The following is an 8,260-nucleotide window of genomic DNA, read 5'->3' as shown; positions in this document are numbered from 1 at the left end:
CAAACCCTTAATCGATTTTCAGATTCAAACCCTTAATCTGAAAATTGATTAAGGGTTTTGGGTTTTTTTTATTTGAAATTTGTTTAAAAAAAGGGAAATTTTCTGAAATCGATTAGGGTTTGAAATCAGTAGGGGATAGAAGAAGAAGAAGAAGAAGGGGGTAAATCTGTCAATTTCACTGTTTTCTTTTGAATAGGTGATAAGAGTAAAATGGACATTTCCAATTAAACACTAACAGAAGACTAACACCATCAGGTTTCAGGGGGTATCAAGTAATTGTTTCAAACGTTAGTAATCGTAAGCAAAATGGTCATAGTACAGGAGATGTCCAAGTAATTTTCCCTTTACTTTTTGGTTTTTATTTTGTTAGGTGATCAAATGTTGACAATTGTTGGATCTGTAGTTTCCGTTGGAGTTTAAGGAATAGAGTTTCTAGGATTTGGAAATAAGGTCTTCAGAATTTAGAGTCAGAACAATCTGATTCAATATAATAGCTGGAAAAGAATACCCATTTAGGAATTATTATAAGAAATAGGGAAAATTACATATGCCTCCCCTGTACTTTGCCCTAATTACATGTTCCTCCCCTTGGTTTTCCCACCTTACATACGATTCCCCTGTAGTTTTCAAAAAATTACTAATTTCTCCCCTGCCATTGGCATCTATCTGTTAAGTGCTGATGTGGCGTAGTTAGATTTTTTATAATGTCCAAACTGACCCTGAGTCTTTGTGAGATGACCCTCTCACCCTTTTGATTAAAAATGATGTTCATCTTCTCTTCTTCTTCTTCTTCTTCTTCTTCTTCTTCTTCTTCTTCTTCTTCCTGTAACCCCACCCACCCCCACCCCTCTGCAATCCCCCCCATTGTCGACTCCATCGCTGACTTCGCTGCCACTTCCCTCGGTGATCAAGATACCCCATATCTCTGCATCCTCAAAGTTAGCCAAAGGTAGGCCATCCAAAAAGAAAGAAAACCAAGCACAGAGTTGAGATCCCTCTGCAAAAAAAACTCACAAACCCATTTGGCTTTTTTCATTTCTAATAAAAACCCTACTCTCCAAACCACTCAAGAAATCAGCCATGATTTGAGCGAGGCCACCTGCAGATGGGTTTTATCGCAAAGCCCTTTTGCCTCCTCTCCTTCATTCTGTTCCTCTTAGCAATATATACACAAAGATAATCCATCCATGGACTATGAAGCTTAACTAATTACCATATAATTTTCTCCACCGAGCAAAGTAAGGTAAGACAGTTGAATGGATGTTATGGGTTTCATTTACAGTTTCAAAAGAGAATCTTTATCCTTTTTCCACATATCTTCAATATTCCTCAAAGGGAAATTTGATTTTGGACCTCCAAAACCATTCTTTCAAGCCTTTTATACGCTTGGATGGGCGAAATCCAGCATATGAAAATGAGAATGGCTGCCATGGCTAATCCCAGAAGTTGCGGAAACTGAAAAAATGCCATCTCTCTACCTCTCTCTTTCTCTGTTTCCTCTCTATTTACAGCTTCAAAGTTGATTGATTCTAAGGGAGGAGAGCAAAAGGTATTTATAGATGGAAATTAGGGGTTCAAGAATGTTGGGAGGAGGGGAAAAGATTTTGTCCCACACAGAGATTTAGAGGCAGATTTAGGAGCTGCAAAGACTACAGTTAGGTAACCAAGAGCAACAATCCGTGTTCCAGAGAAAAAGTGATGAGAACCTTCCTAGGGCATATGCCGGTGAATACTACATCCAACGGGTTTCTCAGAAAATGGTTCCAGTGCCAGCAGCAGTTCTAGTGACGATGTCGATTCCAGCGGCCTAAACTCAGCTTCTGCTCAACTTGGGCAGAATTTCTACCAAAACATCTGCCTCAATGTTGAAAAGTATGTTCGTAGTGTTGTTAAAAAGAAGTTCAATGAAACTGATATGGTGGCAGTGGCAGCGGCGGCAGTGGTGGCGGTGGAGGAGGAAAGAAATGGTGTTTTAAGGTTGAAGATGATGAAAAGGGTATCATTGTAATTCTACTTGTGGTGTTTTAGAACAAGGGTAATATTTTCTTTTCAAACCATTAACTAACAGCACCCTAACACCGTCAACCATAAGGGGTCAAAATGTAAGGTGGGAAAACCAAGGGGAGGAACATGTAATTAGGGCAAAGTACAGGGGAGGCATATGTAATTTTCCCTAAGAAATAAGGATAAAATAAAGAATAAAGAAGAGAAAAAAAGATAGACAAATTGAGGATATGGAAGACAACCCACCTAGGGTTCCAGCATATTTTTGTCTAGTCCATTTGGACCTTGTAAAGATTTGGGGATCTTTTCTTTCTATATTAGAAAACTTTTTTGATTTATCGAGAAACCAAAGAAAAAAAGATGTTTGGAAGAAATGGTAGTTTAATTTATTGGACAGAAATATGTGTATTGTATTATGGAATTTGATACTAATTGGCTTCACATCAATCCTCTTCAAAAATGTCTGCTAATATGGATTCATTACTTGCAACCTCTGAAGTCTGACCTCATCAACTGGATTGAGCCTGCATTACCAAAGATTTGAAGACTTCCAAATGGAAGAAATGGGCTACAAGTAGTGGAGTGATTTAGAGTAAAATTTCATAGTAGGCTTGATAAGTTGCACTTTGTTTTGTTCCAATAAAAAATGATAAACAGAAGAGAAAACAAAAAAGAGATACACATGTATAATTGATGTGTGATACTGGAATCTTAAAATTTCTCTGATTAAGCATTAGCTTACTACTTCAGCTTTAACCTGCTGTGTAACTTTCTTGTTATCATTCTTTACCGTCCTTTTTCACTCTTTGAACAAAGTTGAGCTGACTTAATTTCTAGCTGATTTTTTTTGACTCCTGAACAAAGTTGAGTTGAATTAATTTTTATGTGATGTTTTAATTACATGAATATATCTTCATAGTTGTTTATACTTTTGTATTTTAGTATTAGACTGTTGAACTGAAGGAAATTCATGTCTTGGCAGCTCCAGTTCACCAGATGCAGCAATATTACAGGCTTGGGGTACTTGACAACTGTTCTGAGAAGTGGAATGCTCTATTTGACTGTTTGAGTCTGAAAACAAAACGATCTTCTGAGATGAAGGTGAGTAATAACTGATTCTATTTGTCATATTGAGGTTCATGCAAAATGTTTATTTTTGCCTCCATAATGGGACCACCTGGTATGTTAGGCTAAGTACTTTTGATCCACTTCTTTTCGTGTTTGTATCATCAAAATCTTTTCTATACTTACTTTTGATCCACTTGTTTTTGTGTTTGTATTATCAAGATATTGTCTATTTTGATGGTTTTGCCAACATAGATCCTCCTAAGCCTAATGTGTTTTTTGCTGACATAGGCTTTAGTTGATTCAATGAAAATATTTTACAAGAACTGTCTTAAAAGCAAAAGGAAATTATATAGGCCTAAAGAGATAAGAAATTATTTTACTGAATGTAATACAAAAATTTGGAAAACAACTTCCTGTTTCTTTTTTTCAATATTGTTCTTGAGAAAGGGTTGTGACCAATCTAACAACGATTTGTGACATTCCTTATGTTGCAAACAGATTTGAATTGTCCAGTTTTTTAGATTTCTCAATTTGAACTGTCTATTTCACAAACCTTGAAACCTTGCTCTTCCTATTACCTGGAAAAAATAAAGGGCAAGCTCTATGAATAGGCTTTTTGCAGAAGTGGCTAAAAGAACAAATTCAAAATCCAGGATCGTATTTGTTGATTCTGAGAATGCTACTTCTAGAATTTTTAAAGAAGGTGATAAGGAAGCAAAGCAATAAGAAGCAATGGAACTGGAAGGGACAAAGAAATTGTTTACAGATTGGAATTATGTCAGTCAGCAGCAATCTGATAGTCCATGAAAGCAAAGGATATTTTAGACGAAGTTAATTTCTGAAACTCGACTCGTGAAGTTATTTTGATCCCTGTGGAAACATAAATATTTTTCCAATTTCGATACGTTTCACTCAGATTTTTGGCAATTTTCCCAATTTTTTTCAGATTCAAATCCTAGGGTAAGAGAAATAGCTGTTGGAAAAGATTCGTTGTAAACGTTTTGGAAAGAATGCACTTGAAAAAGAGTCGTTGCTTGAGAAAGACATTGGAAGGGAGGGAGAAAGTGAAGTGGGCATTAATACTCATCATCAGGGCTACATCAGTTTGTTGGGGACAAGTAAAAAAGGGTGAGATACTTGATGGTGATATTGTGGGGGGGGGGGGGGGATTGCTAGAAACGAAATATTGCTGGCATTGGAGCTTCAGACAAGTCACTGGTCGTCGGGACTACAGTTGCTTGCTGCCTATAGTTCACCCCCCCCCACCATAGTTGCAGAGATGGGGTTGAAAAATTGAAGAAGGGAATTGTTGGCAAGGGGGGAGGCTGAGGATATTTTGAGTCTGAGGGGTGTATGTTGTCTTTGTTACAGGAGTCAGTTCACAATGCTTTGTGACACTAAGCTTAAGCCTTCCAAAAATAATGGTGGCATCTTGGTCCATGATACAAGTGCCACCCTTGGACCCCCTCCGGGTCATATGGCTGGATTCTTTTCCTCAGTCAACCATGCCCAAATATGTTTCTTTGTCATGTTGGAGTGCGGAAAGATAATAACAATGATGATGATGATTTGACTTCCCCAGAAGTTTTTTGCTGTAAGCTACAAAACAAGCAGAACCTTAGTCTCATAGCAGGGATCCAAATGTCTTTGAAGGATAACTAAAATGCCTTTTGGGATGTTGGTGAAGTGGGCAAGGGAGTGAAAATCCCCTATTATGATTGGGGGTGATCCGTCCAAGGGAATTCAAAGGAGAAAATCCCAAAACAGAACTTAAGGAAGATGTATACCTCGATCATCCGATAGGCTGGTAATGGGAGCAAGGCAAAGAGTATGGTGGGCAACCTGCTGCAAGTATTAGATTTGTGTTCTGTACAATAAGGGGAGTTCATTTTCTGAAATTCTGCCATGATGGCAAACACTTCTCTATGTTAAGATGTCAGGGACAAGCATCTTTCTTATAAGGTGAGCATTTTGGGTCTGGTAGGTTAGTTGATGAAGATGCAAACCCACATTTATGGTAATATATTGCAAAAGGAGTTGTACCAACTTATTAAATATGCCGTGGAATGTTTGGTTTTGCCACTGGGTAATCCCATTATGCATGGTCATGACACAGCAATTTAAGAGTTTTGCTTTTGATTTGAATTATCTGACTTGGCCATTTTGACCGACCCTGGTAAGATGCAGATTCTTCTTGCTTAAAATATGGGACAGATATATTAAGCTAATGTTTGGATCTCAAGAAAAGAAAAGAATAGAAAAAGTAAAATAATAAAAATTTTGAATTTGAGGAGAGATGGACACATAAATCAATCATTACATCATCATGATTTTTGTCTCGTTATGCTTTTTCTCTTCACCTTTTCCTTTCTTGGCATACAAACATAGTCTAAAGGAGAGGAGAACAGAAAGAAGGTTGACACAGGTTTGAGTATTTCGGTGAGGCTGCTATATATCTGCATCATCACATTTCCTTTAATTGTGCTCTCCTTCCCTTTTGTTTTGTTGCTATGATTTCATATTTGCAGTTTTTTATTGGTCCTCGTCATTTACAGTTGATGCGTAATTCTTACTTGACAGTATGACTTTTTGCTTTTCTCAGGAAATTTTGGAAACTCGTGAGAAAACTAAACCTCACATCTGGACTTTCGGACACCTGAAGAAGCTTCAGATCATTGGAATGAGCTGTTTGGCCATGTAAATGACCCGGAGTGACTAAATTGGAACTTCTCCGTTTCTTGCGGATGCGAGATGATGGTGTGATTTAATGGTTTGTTTTCCCCGATATACTTCAACCGAGGTAGGTGAACATTCAATAATTATACATACAAGGGACAAGGATCGTTGAAAATTTCACATGGTTATCACTAGGGAATCTCCTTTTTCTGAAACCCTTACATTTTAATTTTTAGCCTTGAGTTAGAAGAATACGACTGACTCGCCTAATAAATTTTTTTTTTTTTCCTTCCAAAAAAATTTGTAACTAGATGGATGATAAAATCCGTTATATGATAGAAGAAGGTTGGTAAGCTATCACAATCGGGTGCTTTGAAAGGACTTAAGAGGTTGAAGACCAGGAGATGGTGTAGATGTGAGTACATAATTATCTTCAGAGATAGTTACTGGAGTAAATAGAGATTCAGGTACTTATGGGACCAATTGGTTGTAAGAAGTATTTATTTGTCAAAGATGTTGAGAAAGCAATATTGCAATTTATAAGGCCTTTCAGTCACTAGTCTATCACTCTATCGTCTGCAATTCTGCATTGTTGATGCCTAATAACCTATTGGGCAAAAGATCTATCTGGTCGTGTGGCATCTGAACCAGTGCATGGGCCAATAAGAATGATTGCTGGAGCATCTGACTGAATGTGATTTTTTAGTTCATTGGAGGCAGAGTGGTAATTTTGTATGGTCTTGTTTTTGGATGCAAGAACCACACAACCGGTTAGCGTTCTTTTTCAAAATCCTATTATATAGGAGATTAGATTTTGCTACTTCTTGATAAAATCTAGAGTTTCTATCCCCTTGACATATATATTGAGTTTGGGATTTTTTTTTGTCCTGTAGAAACTTTTTAGTGGCAACTCCAACCCATTCAATTGAATTATACTATCCTTTTAATAGGATTTTGTACCTGCAATTCAACTAGTTTAGCTCAAATTGTAACTTGAGAAATAAAACAATTTAAAGTAATTTACATAATTTAAATCAACTGCAAAAACATTTAGAGAGTATATGTAGAATGCAAGGATAAACTAATTAGTGTTTTTTTTTATCAGTTTAGTATGATAATCGGTTCAATAACATACTGGGTCTAATTGGTTTTAATCGGTTCAAAATCGGTGGTTAAACGGTTTCACTTCAAACCAAGATTGAACCATTTAATAAATGACTTCATTTCTTAATACCAAAATTGAATTGTTTAATAAACTGATACATCCAAGATTCACCGGACCAATCAGCGGCCGCCACGTGTCACAGGGCGACCAGCCCCAGAACCAAGGAGAACGAACCGGGGGTCCCACTCGGGTGCGGCCTCACACAGGCACGGCCTGCACTAGGCGCCGCCTCACCCAGGCGCGGCCTGCACCAGGCGCAGCGTCACCCAGGCACCCACCTCACCCAGGCGTTGCCTCACCCAGGCGCGGCCTACATCCAGGCGTGGCATCACCCAGGCGCGGCCTGGATGGCCTCTCACCCAGGCGCGGCATCGTGGACGCGGACATGATGTACACGGACACCGGGGCCACTCGTCTATGACCCAATCGTGTCACTGTAGACTCATGTCACCACTAAGACTCTAGGCCACCGCTTAGAAGTCACGTCACCCAGACGGATTCAAGCACCAATAACGTTATCACCACACGAGGGTATCTATCCAACAAGGATCTTGATACCACCAGGACACTCCCTCCCGCGGGGAGATGGCCAATCAGGATAAAACCCCGTTAACCAGGGCCTCTATCCACTCAAACGGCACAATTGCCATCAAACTGGGACTCTCTACACCACCATACACTACTAGAAAATGCAAGGTACACAACCCCATAAGGGGACATCTAAACTCATATTGGATAATCACTATTCATCTGTTTGCTCAGGAGATCTAACTTTGGCATCGGAGAGCCCCAGGCCGGAACCACACCGGTTCTCTCTGTTGACCCTTGGTCCACTTGCAGGTGATGGCACTTGCAGGACCGCTCGACGATTTATTGACGCAACAGATTGGTGCCGTCTGTGGGAACGACGCTAACCATTACAGTTACTAGCTCGCTTCCATATTCATTCAATGGCACGAAGGAAGACTACCACCACCAACAACGAAGCAAGGAATGGATCACCACCCCCAGAGTGCTCTCGCCGCAGAGCCAATGACCAAGGCCATGTCCCTCTGGAGGAAGAGATCCCCTTTAATGACCAGTTTGTGGTCGACGAGCCCAACAATGACAAGGCAGACGATGTGGTGGTGGAGGTGATACCTGACCCCAATGCTCCGCCCATCGTGGTCGATCAACGACCTGCAACGACAGATCCTCGATGAACAACAACTCTTTCGAGAATACTTGACACACGTGCAACGTCTCACCGTCGAAGGACTTCGCCATCGGCAAGGGTGGAGTCCGTACCTCGACAAGAGCCAAACCCTAGGAGATCATCTCCCGGGCGTGAGATCGAGAGAGACTTGC

General features: G+C 39.7%; 1 pseudogene; it reads left to right on the top strand.

The window, feature by feature from the left end:
- Nucleotides 1-2,952: 2,952 nt before the first annotated feature.
- LOC122648398 lies at nt 2,953-5,806 on the top strand (annotated as a pseudogene).
- The last annotated feature ends 2,454 nt before the right edge of the window (nt 5,807-8,260 follow it).

Source organism: Telopea speciosissima, unplaced genomic scaffold (genome assembly GCF_018873765.1).
Source record: "Telopea speciosissima isolate NSW1024214 ecotype Mountain lineage unplaced genomic scaffold, Tspe_v1 Tspe_v1.0967, whole genome shotgun sequence".
Classification (NCBI taxonomy): domain Eukaryota; kingdom Viridiplantae; phylum Streptophyta; class Magnoliopsida; order Proteales; family Proteaceae; genus Telopea; species Telopea speciosissima.
This window is presented reverse-complemented; position numbering and strand designations above follow the sequence as displayed.